The sequence below is a fragment of the Hemiscyllium ocellatum genome, chromosome 31, assembly GCF_020745735.1.
Source record: "Hemiscyllium ocellatum isolate sHemOce1 chromosome 31, sHemOce1.pat.X.cur, whole genome shotgun sequence".
NCBI classification, from domain to species: Eukaryota; Metazoa; Chordata; class Chondrichthyes; order Orectolobiformes; family Hemiscylliidae; genus Hemiscyllium; species Hemiscyllium ocellatum.
This window is the reverse complement of record NC_083431.1, coordinates 23987181-24003833: the sequence shown is the minus strand read 5'-3', so window position 1 is coordinate 24003833 and position 16653 is coordinate 23987181.

Below are 16653 nucleotides of genomic sequence, written 5' to 3'. Positions count from 1 at the left end.
TTGTAACTTCATTTATTTCAATCAATGATGGTCCTTCTGGAACAAATGATCTTAAATATCTTCGAGTGTCACACGCTGGGAAGGTCTTTATATCTCATGTGTTCAGCTTTCAAGGCTGGTTGCAATTCTGATTATTTACTGTCTCAGAAATGCAAGATGCCTGGATCCTCTTCATACATGGTAATTAGGTATTACATTATTAATAATGCTGTGGTGGTCACTTAGTTCAGTAGCTGGATGGTTGGTTTGCAATGCAAAGTGATGCCAAAAGCATGGTTTTAGTGCCTGTACCAGCTGAGATGAAGCAATCTCCTCAGCCTCTTGCTGTTGTGACTGTCAGGATAAACCACCTCCAGTCGTCTCCCCCTCTCTCTCATGAGAGTGCAGTACCTTTACTAATGTCATAATCATTAGCTAGTTTACTAAATCTCAAGCAATAGTTAGCAGAACAATTAAGGGCGTGTTCAAAAGCATGATTGCAAACGCTGGAATTCTGAAATATAAACAGGCCACACTGGAAGTCAGGAAGCATCTGTGGAGAGAGAAAAGGGTTGAAAGGGCACAAGATTTTGGTTCAGCAACTATTTGTGAGGGTAGGGTGGGTGTGTTCAGTTACATATCTTCACCACCAGTCTCTTATGCATCAAACTACTTGTGCAAACCTGACAGGCAGAACTTAGGCAAGTTTCTCAGCATATTGCAGACCCTAAAATTGGAATCATTTGTCACCAGAAGCTGCCAGCTAATTGGGGGCCAGTAGCTTTTGGTTGGTTTAGGCCTACTCTTCAGAGAATCTAGCAACAAGGAGGCAAGTGCTACTTCTTTCTTTGTAGGGTTAAGTGTTATGGAAAGTTGGAGGCAAGGGAAATGGTTGGCTTTCAGAGATCACCCCCTTGGTCTCCATCCAAGCCTCCAAATGCTTCTAGAATGGGGCAAATGATGTCTGTGAAATGATGGCAGGTAGATTACTCTGGTTTCCCAGTCCAGCCAATTTTCTCACCTGAGATGATCAGGATGGTGGTGAGTTGAACCTCTTTATGAATCATTGGTTACTATTAATTGCTAAATGTTTCCTTCAGTGCTGTTTTGTCTTGGGATTAAAAATTGGCCATGTCCTGCAGAGAACTCCTGCTCTTGTTCAAAACACGTACTGAATGTAACAAGGGGTCACCCAGGTGGACCTCATAGAATATGAGTTTCCTGACTGAGGCTGTTAACCTGGTCTAATCAGGGAGTCCTGACTGACAGATAGAAACAGAAGTATCAGAGATTCTGTTCACTCTGAGAGCTGGCTCTGAGGGAGCCGGACCTGTATCAAGTCCTATGAACATGTAACTAAAGGGTGAGTAGGTGACAGAATACCAGCCTCGTTGGAGTTATTTCAACAGATGTGAATTAAACGTACCTAAACAATCTTTTTGAATGAGGCATTAAAGTAATAGAATGTTTACATTGGTTTAACATTATCTTCAGATTAAATTAAATTCCCTCAAGTTTGGAAGTAGGTCCAACAAGTCCATACCTGCCCTCCAAAGAGTAACCCACCCAGACCCATTTCCCCTACATTTATCCCTGATTAACACACCTAACACTATGGAAAATTTACCATGGCCAATTCACCTGACCTGCATATCTTTGGATTGTGGGAGGAAACCCACACAGACACAGGGAGAATGTGCAAACTCCACACACACAGTCGCCCAAGGTGGGAATCGAATCCGGGTCCCTGGTACTGTGAGGCAGCAGTGCTAACCACTGAGATGCAACACTGCCTCAGATTCTGAAGTGTCAGACTACATCATTTGTTCATGTACTGAAATGGGGATTTAAATCCGCATGGCTGGATTTTTAACTATTACTGGAGCTGGGGTAGGTGGGCTTGAAACCAAACCTTGGCTAGCTGGAATGTTGCTTCCTTGGCTCCATCCTGGCTGAGATCCATGTTTGCTGCAGTGAGATTGAGACATGCAGGGTTATCCACATACACGTGTCAGTCAGGCTGATTAAAAGCCTAACTGAGGCCAATTAAAGGAGGCTTTCAGAGACCAGTTGCAGAGGTGAATGTCTGGCAGTGTTCCACACCGGCCCCAAGTCCTGTCTGCCTGCGTGGGCACAGAAGCCTGCCATCAGGTAGTGAATCGGCTGTTAAATTTGTTTTTTCAAACGCTCTGTCTTCTTTGGTTCTCTGCTTAAAGGCAGTTCCGACCCATATCACACGACCTCCACGACTCGTAAGGGAGGGAGGCAGCTGCTGAATCCACCCCAACTGGAACATGGACGAAAGCCTGTGCTGTTGGCATCAATCAGATTGACCATGACACACATCCTCCCAAAAGGATCAAGTTGCTGTGGCAACACTGACTTTTACATGCAAGTTGTCATCTGCAGCTAATGATGGTAGAGGCTATGATTTTTTTTCCATTGTTTAGTTGACCAGGAATCTCTCCCATTTTTAACTCCTTTTCTTAGCATATGTTGACAGGATTTGCTGGTTGCAAGTTCGGCTATGATATGAACAGACCTTTCCTGGCCATCAGGTCTGGGGCTGTGACTTGAACACGGTTTCTGACTCAGACATGCTGCTCTACAACACCTCCTATTACAAACTTAAAGAATAAGAGCTTGGACAGAGGCCACCTCCATCTTGAAGTGTCTTCTCTCTCACTTAACCCTACATTGTAGCCTGCTGCTCCCTCTGGTCCTCCAGCTTCAAGAACCTGCACATCATCTTTAATTCGGTGAAGAGTCAATTAAGTTGGATGTGGGGTTGAGGTAGGGAGCAGGAATGGACCACTGTGCAAATCCCAGCCATGAACCATTCCCTCAGGGAATTAGGAATCAGACCTCATATTTGGAAGAAAACCCTACCTATTGATTTGGAGGCAAGAATGTTTCTATCCTATCCCACCTGCAAAGAATGAACTTGTCACAAGTGAAGTTTTGAACTGCGAACCAGGGGTTTGTATAGTCACATTGCACAAGCAACTCTGTTACCCTGAAGCCAGAGCAAGACTTTGACAGCCATGTGACAGTTGATGCTGTAATACATTTGTTAAATAATCAAAATATGGAAATAGCCTTAAGTAGGTTTTGGCTCCATCAGGGTATCATTATATGAGGAGGTAATGCTTATGTTATCCCTCAAAACAAGAAATTAGATGACTAATGTATATGTATATTACACAAAGAGGCACATCACTTTCTGGGTTCACATTAAGCTTTCCAATTCAAAGAGCAATGTTTCCATTAGCATCTCAGGCTTCAAGTGACCCAAGTTAAGACAGTGTATATGACCTTTATAGCTTTATCCACATGTTAGGATACAGTGATGATAATAATGAGCGTGTCTCCTAGGGGCTTGCTGTCACACTGCTGAGCCTAATGTGGAAAGTGCAAATTCCATTTGGACTGGACTGGAGGTGTGTATGACAGTGTATGTGGGTGGGAGTGGTACATGAATTGAGAGTATGAGGACAATGGCAGGAACATATGTGTGGAATCTTTCACTCGGGTCAGCTGTTGCACTGAGAATCCTGTATTGTAGGCAATTTTTTGCCAAAAATTACACATTGATAAAATTTGTCAAGATACATTACAAAACATTAACTTGAATATTGTGGAATATGCAAGAGAATTTGGTTTGTCCGAATAAAGTATGTTCCACTCATTATGATTATAATAGTCTTAACATTTTAACATGCATTCTGTGTGCAATGCACAGTCTGAGAGTATAACTTTTCAAACTGGAATGTTGAGAAACTTTGATAGATATTCTTCCAACACGCCTTTGAGGTGTCCAAATACATTTCAAATGCTTTTAATTCACAATGTACATACATTACAATTTCCCCACGTGCAGATACTGAGAGAAAGATGCAATCCGTTGTTAGGGCAGTGTACAGGAAGCTCAATCCTGCATCCCAGCACCTGACAGGGAAGTATTTGATGATGACACTGGATGAAAAAATGTTCTATTTCTCCTCAACTCAATAAGCACAAAATAAGTTAAATAATGAAACTGATTCTGCTTGTGCTACAAGATTCATTTGTACAAACCATCTAATACTGATCTAAAGGTTGAGAAATACAGAGTCACTGCAAATTAGATTACTCATGCAGATAATTCTTATCTTTCTGGTTCCCCCTTCTTTCTGCAGTTTCTCTCCCACAGTGAAGATACTGATCCTGGACAGATTTACAAGAGTAATAAAAACAAAACCATTTCAAAGCAAGATTATACTTATACACTTAATTATAATTTTCTCATAACAAATCATATTTTCACTGGCTTGATGCATTACTTCAAGCCATCACCCTCAGAAATATTTCTGCTGCAATATCATTTAATCTGCCACTGAGAATGGTTGATTAGCAGCAGACTGGTTGGCTTTCAAAACATTAATCTTAGCACAAGATTTTCAAAGCGATGCTGCTGCCTAAAAGGGAATGGAGGAAGTATTTTTGTTTCCTGAGGGGATGATTTTGTCTTGTCTCCATGTACAATGACAGTGTAAATGAGAGTGGGATGATTTACTCTGGCAGGTATTGCTGGCAATAATGGGTATGTTCAAAAATTAAAACACATTAACGATTCCAATCAAAATACTGAATTCAAGAAACTTTCATTTACTTGCATATGATCCTTGCGCAGAAAATGATGACAATAAGTCATCTTCACTGGTGCCTATATGGGTTATTCTTTCTTAGTTATAAAGGTACCTCCACTTACCTACTTCCTGTGATCCTAAAAACTGCTGAATTCCTTATCATGCCTTCATTAGAATAGAATAGAAGCTCTTTACTTGACTGTTCCAATGTTTTCCTAGTTAACTTCCTATTTTTCCAACTCCTGGTAATGAGCTAATGTGTAATTCAACTACCCATGGTCTAAATCGCACTGAGGTTCAATTCAACGAACCCCCTTGTGTTTGTGGATCTACCTGAGCTCCTGGTGCACAACTCTTCAATTATAACAGTTTTACCCTGGTTTCCACATCCCTGCAGCGATTCCCACCACCCTATTTCCATAACCTCCTTCAGTCCGTCAATTCTGATACCTTGCCTCACGGATTTTTATGGCCCCGCCAGTGGTACTTTCAACTCCCCCAAGCATGGGAATTTCCCCATCAAACATTTCCACCTCGCTCTCCTATTTTAGACATAGCACTTTAACCAAACTTTCTGTCACCCACTGTAATATTTCCTTGCGTGGTGTAGTGTCACATATTCGATAACTTTTATGAGGGGCTTTAGGATGTTTTATTAGATGAAAGGTGAAATTTCAATGTAAGTTGTTATTATCAAAACAAAGTTGAATTTCATTATTACTATTTTGACAGCACACTCACTGCTATGCAAAATGGGATTCCTTGGAGATGTACACTCGAGAACATTTTCACAAGTACCAGTGACTGGTGTGTATATGTTAGTATGTGTGTGTGTGTGTATGTGTATATATGTTTGTCTGTGTGTTTGTGTTTGTGTATATGTGTGCACACATGAGCCTTGACAACTGGTTTTTAATTATTATTGAGAGATGTCACAGCCGAAGCAGATCCTTATCTGGTGCACTAATATGCCCATCTTCCCGCAGACATAGTTGTGTTCAGGAGGAGGAATCTGGGCTGATTACCATCCCCCTCCTTTAGAATCATAGAATGCTCACAGTCTGGAAGCATTCAACCCATCCAGTCCACACCGACCATCAGAAGAATATCCTACCCAGACCCATCCCCTTATCCCTGTAACCCTGCATTTCCCACGCTAATCCACTTATTCTACACATCCCTGGATACTTTAGACAATTTAGCATGGTGAATCCTTCTAAGCGACACATCTTTGAACTTTGGGATGAAACTGGAGCACCCAGAGGAAACCCACATAGGCGCAGGGAGAATATACAGAGTTCATCTGAGGATAGACTTGCACCCGAATCCCTCGTGCTGTGAGGCAGCAGTGCTAACCACTGAGCCACTGCGCCACCTTCTTATCCTTATATATGGAGATTAATTTTATGATACAGCTGCTGCTTTGGGACCAGTCAATTGGGTTAGTCTGTCACACACAGTCTCATCAAACAACAGCCTGATAATCATGCTTATGGTAACATCCCTTATAGACAATATCCCAGATACTGCCATCGCCCTTATGGCTATGTCCAGTACCCTCCATTGAGACAGATCCATCACAGGTCTGGCCCAATGGTTTTCAGTCATTCAGCACAGCAGTGCAAAAGGCAAGGCTGAAGTATTTGTTGGTATCCTCAGCTAAATGTCAAGTAGACTATCCACCTTGGCCTTCTTCTCAGGTTCTAGCATCAAAGATATCAATATTTAGCCAATTCAGTTCACTTTACATGATATTAAGAAACAGCTGAAAGAATTGGATAGTGCAAAGTCTATGGAGTCTGACAACATTCTAGTAATAATATTGAAGATGAGTGCTCTAGCAGTAGCTGAGCCCCTAGCTAGCTATCCCAGTATTAAAAACTGGCATCTCTCGACAATGTGGAAATTTGCCAGGTATGTTCTGACTGTAAAAAGCAAGATAGATCTGACCTGGCCAACTACTGCCCCATCAATCTACTTTCAGTTATTTGCAAAGTCATGGAAGATATCTTCAATAATGTTATCAAATGGTTTGTACCCAAAATAACCAGCTCAGTTTCGGTTCCACCATGTCCACTTACCTCCTTACCTTATTACAGCTTTGATTCAAATATGGACAAAAGAATTGAAATCCAGAGGGGGAAGAGTGTGTCTACCCTTGACATCAGGGAAGCGTTTGATAAACATGACATCAAAGAACCCTAACAAAACTGGAGTCAATGGGAATCTGGCACATAAGAAGATGGTTGTTGCAGGTCAATCATCTCAGTCCATCGACATCATTGCAGGAGTTCCATAGGGTAGTGTTCTAGGCCCAACCATCTTCCAGCTTCTCCATCAATGACCTTCCCTTCATCTTGAAACGAGGATGTTCGCAGATGACTGCATAATGCTCAACACCATTTACAACCCCTCATACTGAAGCAGTCTAAGTATGAACGCAGCATGTAGAATATTCAAGTTTGGGTTGATAAGTGGCAAATAATTTTTGGGAAGTGCAAATGCCAGGAATGTTTATCTCTAACTAGATACAACCTAATCAGCATGCCTTCCTATTCAGTTGCATTACCATTGCTGAATCCCTGACTATCAATATTCTGGGTTGGGGCAGGTGGTTTTCGATGGACCAGAAACTGAACTGAATCAGGCATATCAATATTTGGCTACAAGAGCAGGTCAGAGGCCAGGAATTCTGTAGAAAATTACTCTCCTCCTGACTCCTCAAAGTGGGTCCACCATCTATAAAAGGTACAAGTTGGGAATGTAATGGAACACTCACCACTTGTCTGGATGAATGCAACTCAAACACCACAAGAAGCTCAACAGCATCCAGAACAATACAGCCCAGTAGATTGGCACCCCATTTAACACATTCAACATTTACTCCCTTCACTAGTGACGCACAGTGACAATAGTATGAATCACTTACACTATTTGTTGCAACAATTCATCAAATCCCCCAGACTGCTCTTTCAAAACCTGTGACATCTACCACCTAAACTGACTAGGACAGTAAATATGAGAACACAGTCACATGCAATTCCCCTCTAACTCACACACCATCATGGCTTGAAACAATATCACTTTTCCTTCACAGTTGCTAGATCAAAATCTTGGAACTCCCTCTCTTACAGCACTTTGGATATACCTAGACCTAGACTGACTGGAGTTCAAGATGGCTGCTCCCCAAGACCTTCTCAGGGGCAATTAGAGTAAGGCAATAAATGCCTAGCTAGTGATTCCCATGTTGAATTTAAAACAAGAACTATTTTCTTCTCCTGTATCTGGAACCTTCCACTGTGCTGTACATATTATACTGATATGAAGGCAAATGTGGATGTCAATGTTTTTCCCAGAGTTGATATGAAAGACTATGTACATCATTGCATCAATATATTTCTTGGCCTTCCACAGATGATTGATACGAATGTTACCAAAAAATACTCATATAGTGCTTATAATTTACCACAATTTTGGATTTAATTTAAAGTGATGTCTATTAATATTATAATATGCTGGTTTGGAAGAGCCGGTGTTGTTAGTGATGCAGCAAAAAGTACATTTCTAGACATATTGAAATGAAGGAAATGTGTAATCAATGAAGCAGCACACCATTATGTGTAATATAGTTTGCTTTTTCTTTTCATGTTCTGCCATTATTTGCTTTGTAAATGATTGTATTTATTTCTAAGTTTCTACTTACCCATTATATTTTGTGGTGTTAATGGTTAAAACATACATACGCTGGAACGTAGCAATGTCTTGGGCAGGGGAAAACCATTCATGCAATTCACCTACCAAACATCCCATCAGTTTCTTTATCATGCTTCTCAAACAAATGGACAGGAAATCAAACTAATTTTTAAATCACACCATGGCTTTCTGTTCCATTACCACTGACTAGACCCTTTCTCTCCAATTCTACCCTTTTCAGACAAAGAAAATGTCTATTTATATGAGATACTCTCCACTCCTATAAGAATTCTGTACATGTAACTTTTCAGTATCCAAATGCTTCATATAAATCTCACAAGACTTTTGTCAAGCATCTTATTGATCTGCATCCTCCTTCTTCTCTACCTTTCCAAGGTAGACAATCTTTATTTCTAAATCTGGCCTCTGATTACACGAATCTGCCTTGAGTTCCCACCTCCAGCCCGCCCAAACCCCAGCCCCAACCTCTCACAGCAAATATACTCACTCTTGTCATTCCACATCATATCTTTGACACATTAACCAAAACTGAACAGAGTTGTAAATGCTGTCTCAAGGTAAAATACACCTCCAATGTTGCATACTCAAATTACAAATCACAGTAAATGCCCACATCTTAGTTGCATTCTTTACTGCAAGTGAAAACAGAACCAGTGGCTCAAGCTACTTATATTTTAAACAGTTAAATATGACTTCACTACTCTTTCCATTTGAAAAGTGTTGTATCTGTTCAAGTTAACTTGTAATTGACAGACCTGAGTTGTAATATTAGGTAAGATGCTGTGTCCAGGAAATTAAACTTATGAAGCTCCAAAACAAATTGCTTGCCTAAATTTAATTCAAATGGCTTAACATTGCATTGTACCTGCATAGTTTGGATCAATGCAGACAAAATCACATTATATTGATGCAACGTGGTATGGTATAATAACAGGCTTTGTGTATCCCTGGTTGATTCAGTGGCAGCAAGTTACTTTAGACAATTGCTTTTCCAGAACACTGGCAGTCTTATACATTGGAATTACTCACTACTTTGTGACTTACTAGCGCAAAAATGACCAAATCATTTAAGGTACAGCCAGAGTATCTCCTTCAAGACGTTCACATTTTCAGTACCTAATTCCAAGTGAAATTGTTATGTGATATAATGGCAAGGCTGGGAGCTCAAAAATTCATAGCAACTCAAAGTTGCAGGCTGAAATGGTTTTTCCACTGTTCTTGAAAAGATAAGTTCAATTCATCATGTGTTAAAATAACTTAATCAATAGCTTTCTTTTGTTCTACTCTCTTCTTGAGAAGCTTGTCTTTGGGCCACTGTCAGTGTGAAGAAGTAACTGACTAGTTGTTTTTAACATTCACTTATAATCGCACAATAGTGATTTTTACTGCATTGGGGCACCTCACCGTTCTGTGGAACATGACTGTCTTGAAAAAAGGCAGGATCTTCTTCCTCCTTAAACAAAGGATTGTCCAAATTGTATTTTGATTAGGACAGTTTCCCTTTAATGATGAACTTATGTTAGGTAAGTGCTCCAGGTTATCATTCCCTAATGCTTATATCTAATATATGGGCTGAAGATCTCATTTCATGAGAATTCTTACTAAAACCTTGAAATTACTGGAGACAGCTCTCTCTGCCCGTCTGTCTCTGACAATCTTGACTCAGTGGTTGCCCTCTCAGCGCTGAGTTAAAAAAACTGTGGATTTGAAGTTTGAGTCAAAAGGCTGAGGATAGAAATCTCACTCTAAAGACATGATTTTTAGGCTGGCACTTCAGAATATACCAATAGTGTGCAGAAATATCCGAGGTGCTGCCTTTCACCCGAAACTTTAAACCTTTCTGCCTTCCCAAGTGATCAGTAGAGATTCCCACTGCACTTTTTCGAAGAACAGCGGAATTGTTCTCACAGTGACCTGACCAATGCTTATCCCTTAACAGCTATTACAGATTCTGATTATCTGAATATTGTTACACTGCTCTTTGTAAGTCCTTACTGTAGGTCAAAGGGGAAATAAAAGAGGCTATGGTTTACTGCACCTCCCAGTGCCACCCACAAAGCTGGGGAAACAAAAAGGTCTCAGAAGCTATCATAAGATACAGAGCTAAGGATCGAGTGCCCTCAGTGTGAGAGCACTGCTTCTTCTGATGACATCTTTTCAACATAAAAGTGCCTTAAAGCAACATACAGCTGTTTTGGAGCACTTTGCAATTACGTTCTTCTGCTGGTCCCTTCCAGGGCAAGGTGCTTATATACCACTGGGAGCAAAAAAAGCACTTCACTTGCTTGTAGTGGATAATTGGGTGTTAGCCCCATGGCTTGATTTGCCAACAGCCACCTTTTTCCAAAAGCAAAATGCCACAGATGCTGGAAATCCAAAAAATAATTATTTTTGAAAGAAGTGTAAATGCTGTAATCCTTAACAGAAGCAAACTGCATCGTGGTGATATAGTTTTCCATCGCCTCTTCCTCTGAAGCCTATTCATTAGGTGTAAATAGGATGGTGATAGTACAGGCTGGTTGTTTATTTTATTGAGGTAAAGCAAAACTGTGTGTGGGCATAGTGAAAATATGGGAAACAGAGTGGGTCTCTATGAATCTAAAAAGAACATTATTTCAAATAGATGCACCATATCGGAACAGACAAGCAAACATTGCAACAGCAAGAAAACTCCCAATATAAATACTTTGCCAATTTCCTTTATAACGTCTGATCTGAAAATCCTTTCAGTCTATTGAATTAATGAGATGCTGTGCAGGTTATTCACATACTTGTTTCGTCGACTTCTTGTGAATTATTTGGACTGTTTCTTTTTGCCTGTCCTTTAATCACTTTTGTTTTCAAAGCACTAATTTCTCTGGACCATTGTCCGCTTCCCTGGGAAAACCATTATTTTTGGTTCTCCTCTTTATTGATCGAGCCAGCTACCTCTTGAGCTATTAATTAAAGTTGTAAATGCGGTGCCACCGCTGGTACAGTCCTTTATTGGATTTGAGAGACTTAATGCATTTAAAACTAAAATAGCTTTGGGCAGGAAAAGGTGGCCTTGATTGCAACCAAGTCCAACAGTAACGAGTTGAGTTTATATTTGAGCCTGACAAACAGAGAGAGAGAGAGAAAGCAAACTGCGATGTAAACAATAGCTGTTCATTCATTACAATCTGTCTCTTACCTGAATAAACGACACCACTGGGTAAAGTTTGCAATTCTCCGGTTGTAATGTGGTGATAATAGCACTTTGTAAATGTAATCAACCTTGGGTCTTGTTAGTTCCACAGGTGCAATTAACATTACCATCTGCTAAGCTGTGATTAATGGTGTTTACAAATAGGCTACAACATGTTAAATATTGTTGTACTCTCCTCTCTCACTTTCTAGTAAAAAAAGGGCAGAAGAGTTTAACATTTTCCCTGTGGAGGGTACGCTATGGGCTTCTGTTAATTAGCAGAATATTTCTTTGTTGTAATTATGAAAACTATCATTAAACTCTGTACCAGCTGTAGTGCTGACAAGGTCAATGCAGAAGTCAAAGCAACTAATAGCGATTTGATATAACCTGTGTCTCATCACTAATTGATGAATATGGATAAAGCTCTTTTGTGAAATATAACATATGGCACGTTTAAGAAAACACACATCTTTTATTTTTCGAAATTCCCCTTGCATTTTGATCATCTGCGCAGTATTAATGCTCTCGCCTATAATTTGGCTTTCGATAAATGTCTGCTACTATCCGTATAATTCTGTTGACACAAATGTCAGGATTGACAACACTGATCTTTTAACAAAAGTCTTAAAAATTTATTTTTGATCGAGTGCAAATAGCTCAGAATAATTGAACATTATTAAGAATAAACAAGTTAAAGGGTAACATTGGAAAGAGTATATCCCAGCTGATTGGTCGCCTTTGTACTAAACAGCATTGTTGAAGCAAAATGGGAAATATTGGGAAGATTGTTTGATGAAACTTTAATTTGCCAATACACTTATCAAATATGTTTGAAACAAATTTCTTATCAAAAGGACTAGACAGGATTAGTCATTATTTGCTCTGAGAGGACATCACAAATAAAGCATGGAGACAGACCCTTTGGCCCAACCTGATCTAGTATCGTTTGCCAAAGATCTTGTGACATTGCAATGTGACATTCCACCAAAACTGCATCAATTGTTTGCCAACATCTGATCCATTGTTAGGATGTGAAATATTTTATTTGAATCAATTCTTTTTATACCTGCCTGAATCTGAAAAGAAACAGGCCCAAGAAAAGAAAGAAATGTTGGGCATTATTCTGCTTCGCAACCATTGAATAGGAGTGTTTGATCTGTATCATCTGTATATGTAGGATGGGTGTTAAAGCAACAACAATCCATTCCATGTCCTTTCAGACTGTGGAGGTTGAGAGGAGATTTGCTAGTGCTGTTCAAAATAATGGAAATAGATAAAATGGACAAATTATTTTGACTGTTAGGTAATTGAGGACAAGAAATGACAATCTCAGGATAAACACCAGATACATAAGTGGAGAGATTTGAAGAAACTTTTCACAAAGATTTATTGGAATGTGGAATGCTTTCTCACAAGTGATGATTGGTGTTGCATCGATTGAAGCATTTGAAATGATACTGGATAATTACATAAAGTAAAATATAAAGGTGTAGGGACTGAGCAGTGAAATGAAATTCATTTGTAGGAAAACAAGAACTGGAAGATCAACCCTCAAATTTATATTAGGACAAGTTAAAAAAAATGTCTTTGCTAACATTTTTATATTGATATGGTGATCAATGGAAAATTTCAAGTACTTTATATTTACGCGATCGGCTTCAACTTGTAATTAGCAAGAAGGAACTATAAGAAGGCTATATTTAAATCTAGTATTTACTCAACTGCTGGTTGACAGTTTTCATTTTACATTGCAATTCATGTGAGGACTGATCTGAAAATCGTGCTGTACCATTGTTTTATTTGATCATTGGGTAAGTAGCAAAAGTGGTTTCTAATTGGAATCTCCTGATGGCTTAATGTAGCATGAGACCATACAGATCAGACGGTCACAATTGGATCCTTGCTTTGTGCTTTGTATTCTCAGGCTAGGCAGCTTTTGGGGTGTAACAATTGGTCTTAGTAAGAATCTAGAACAAGAATGTACTATTTCAAAATAAGGGGTCGCCGATTTAAAACAGACATAAGGAGACCTCTTTATCCAACAGAAGGCTGAGAGTCTTTGGAATGCATTTCCTCAAAAAGTGGTAGCAGAGTCCTTGAATATTTTGAAGGCAGGGTTATCTGGATTCTTAATAAGCAAGGGAGGTGGTGGGGGTGAGGGGTGAAAGGTTTACCAGGTTACACAGGAATGTCAAGAAATCAGATCAGGCATGATGTTATTGAATTGCGGAGCAAACTCAAGGTGTTGAGTGGTTATTCCTGATTCTAATTTGGCAACTTGGTAACAAGCTTGGAGGTAGTTAGTATTCTCATTCAAAAAGAATGGTCACCAAGTTACAATTCAAGTCAGTACCTTTAGAACAGGTGAGAAAATTGAATGGGGACGTAAAAATGAACCCTCCTTCCCTGTTATTAATTATGAGGTGTTTCTGCACCAGAGTGCAGCAGTGCGATTCTTCTGCCATTTGCTGTCTTCCATCGGGCAGCAATGTCATCACGGTGTCATGAAAATGTGGCTCCATACGTGTGTCCTTTGGTCAAGCACACCGGTTCAATTAAAGTCAATCTGAGAGGTTGGTGCCCTGAGCTTGGATGCATGGTCTTGAAATCGTGAAGCCCAGCAACATTGTAATGGAGTATTGCCACCCCATCTCCCAACTACAACACAGTGTATAAAAAAGGACGAGTGACACATCAAAGTGCTTTTCCCACAATGTGATCAAAAATTCTGTCAAATGCAAAGGCGCCTTAGAGTAAACATAAGGTCTCATTTACAGTCTGAAGATGCAGCAGAGGTGGTAATTAGCTTGGGTAAAACTGTGAACATGTTGACAGACAATGCAGCTTGGTGTTTGTAATGTGTGTATCTTCTAATTTATTCGACTGGATAATGCTGTCCTTATGTTCCAAAAAAAGCAGACTGCCTATTTTCTCCATATGTTGCACTTCGGTGTTGCACTGCATGTTAATATAAATTTGCATTGCTGTGTGGCAGTCTCAGAACTAAACATGTTGTGTCAGAACAAGTCATCATTAACAATTTACTTTGGTGCATTGGAAGTGCTTTCCATATGTATCAGGAAAAATAGTGAAAAGTAAATATAGAGACACATTCGATGTACAGTGAGTCTCTGTAGTCAATGTGGAATCTCAATATATGGGAATATAGTGCTTCAATGTTGTAGCCTGTCTAATAGGTTCAATCTGCTTTCGAATCAGGCAGTTCACCAGAACCTTCTCAGTAGTAATAAGGGATAACAGGCAATAACTTCTGACTTTGTCAGCAACGCCCATATCCCTTCAACAAATAAATAAGTGTAGAATTATACAAGTCAGCATGAACTGGGAGTGCTATGTCCAATTCTCGGCTCTGCACTTTAGAATGGCTTTAGAAAGGCACAGAAAAGATTTAAAAAACAGGCTCCTGCAGGGAGGAACTTTAGTTACAATAGTACATGGGAGAAGACAGAAAATGTTGACAGGAGATTTGTTGAGATGTTCAAAACCATGAAATTTCTAGACAGAGTAGATAGAAAAAAATTATTGACATTGGTGGAACAGTCAATAATTAAAGGGTCCAAACTTAAAATGATTGTTAAAAGCAGCAAAGGTTAAAAGAGGAAAATCTTTTGTATGCTGCAAATATTTACAGCATCGATTCTAACTGCCTGAGAATGTGATGGAGGAGAAAGAATTGATAGGACGGCAGAAAAGGGCGAGGAGTGAGACTATCCAAATTGCTCTTGTGTAGAGCCAGCATGTTCTGGAAGGGCCAAATGGTCTTCTCTTAAAATTGACAGCTATTCATCACTGTCCAGAGTTGAGCAGGTGAGGTCATGACCGTATGAGTTTTTTTGGGTCGAACTGGTTGGCAGTGAATGAAGTGAGGACTGAATTGCTGCTTAGAAATGCCTGTTGAGGCATGTCATGACCATAGCTTATCAGAACCTTGATGTACTATGGACATTTTTACCTTGTAACATCAAAATGTATTTTTATAAGAAAGCTGTTAGAATCAGAAATTGAGAGAATTGAGTCCATTGAGAGAGAACAACAAAATGTCACACCTATGAATGTGAAGGGACCTTCAGTCAAACAGCCCTAGAAAGGGGAGGAAAGAGCAAGTCAAAACAGACTGGACTGTGATCGCTGATGATTACAAAGACAATGAGGAGCTGACGACCCCCAGCCTAACAGCCAACACCCCACTATGTGTTATGTCCCAAGTGCAGATGCATCTTTGTTTTTACCTTTGAAGTATGCACAATGTTAGGGATTTAAACGCCAGTTACAACTTGACTGAAATGTGCTGTGGGACTGAATGTTTTCATCTTTATTAACCTGGATTTGACTGTTAGCAGCTGGGAGAACATTTTGGGAACAGTGAATATCATTCCGTAGGTTTTGGATATTTATGGCTAAGGACAAGACTGGTCCTCAGGTGAAAATGCTAAATCATGGAAAGTTTAATTATAACAATGTTACATAGGATCTGGAGAAATGAGATTGGGGTGGCTGTTTAAAGGGAAACCCATATTTGACATGTGGAGTCTCTGAAAGGCCAATTGATCAGAGTTCAGATCCAGCATGTTTCTGTCAGGATGACAGCTAGGATTCAGGAACCTTGTAAGAGTACAACCCTATTGTAAGTGCAGTCAAAAAGAAAAATAAAATAAACAGAAGTGTGGCTTAGGAAACTGAAATCAGACAAGACCTTTGAGGAATACAATCCTCAAGAAAGAATTTAAATAAGAAATTAGGAAAGCTAAAAGGAGCCATGAAATGTTCTCAGCAAGTGGGATTAAGGTGAATCCTAAGATATCTTATACCTATATTAGGAGCAAGAGGGTAACCAGTGAAAGGGAAGGTTCACTCAAGGACAAAAATGGGAATTTATGCATGGAGCCAGAGGAAATACATGATGTCTTAATGATTACTTTGCATCTGTATTCACCAAGGAGAAGGGCGTGGATGTTGGTAAGATTAGGAATTGTGTTGATATTTTGGGGCAAATCAATATTAAGAAGGAGGAGGTTAGTTGTCTTGAAAAGCAGTAAAATGGAGAAGTTCCCAGGGCCTGATGGGATCCATCCCAGAATACTGAGAGAGTTAAGGGAGGGGACTGCCAGGCTCTTGTCAGAGATCTTAGTTTAGGCACAGGTA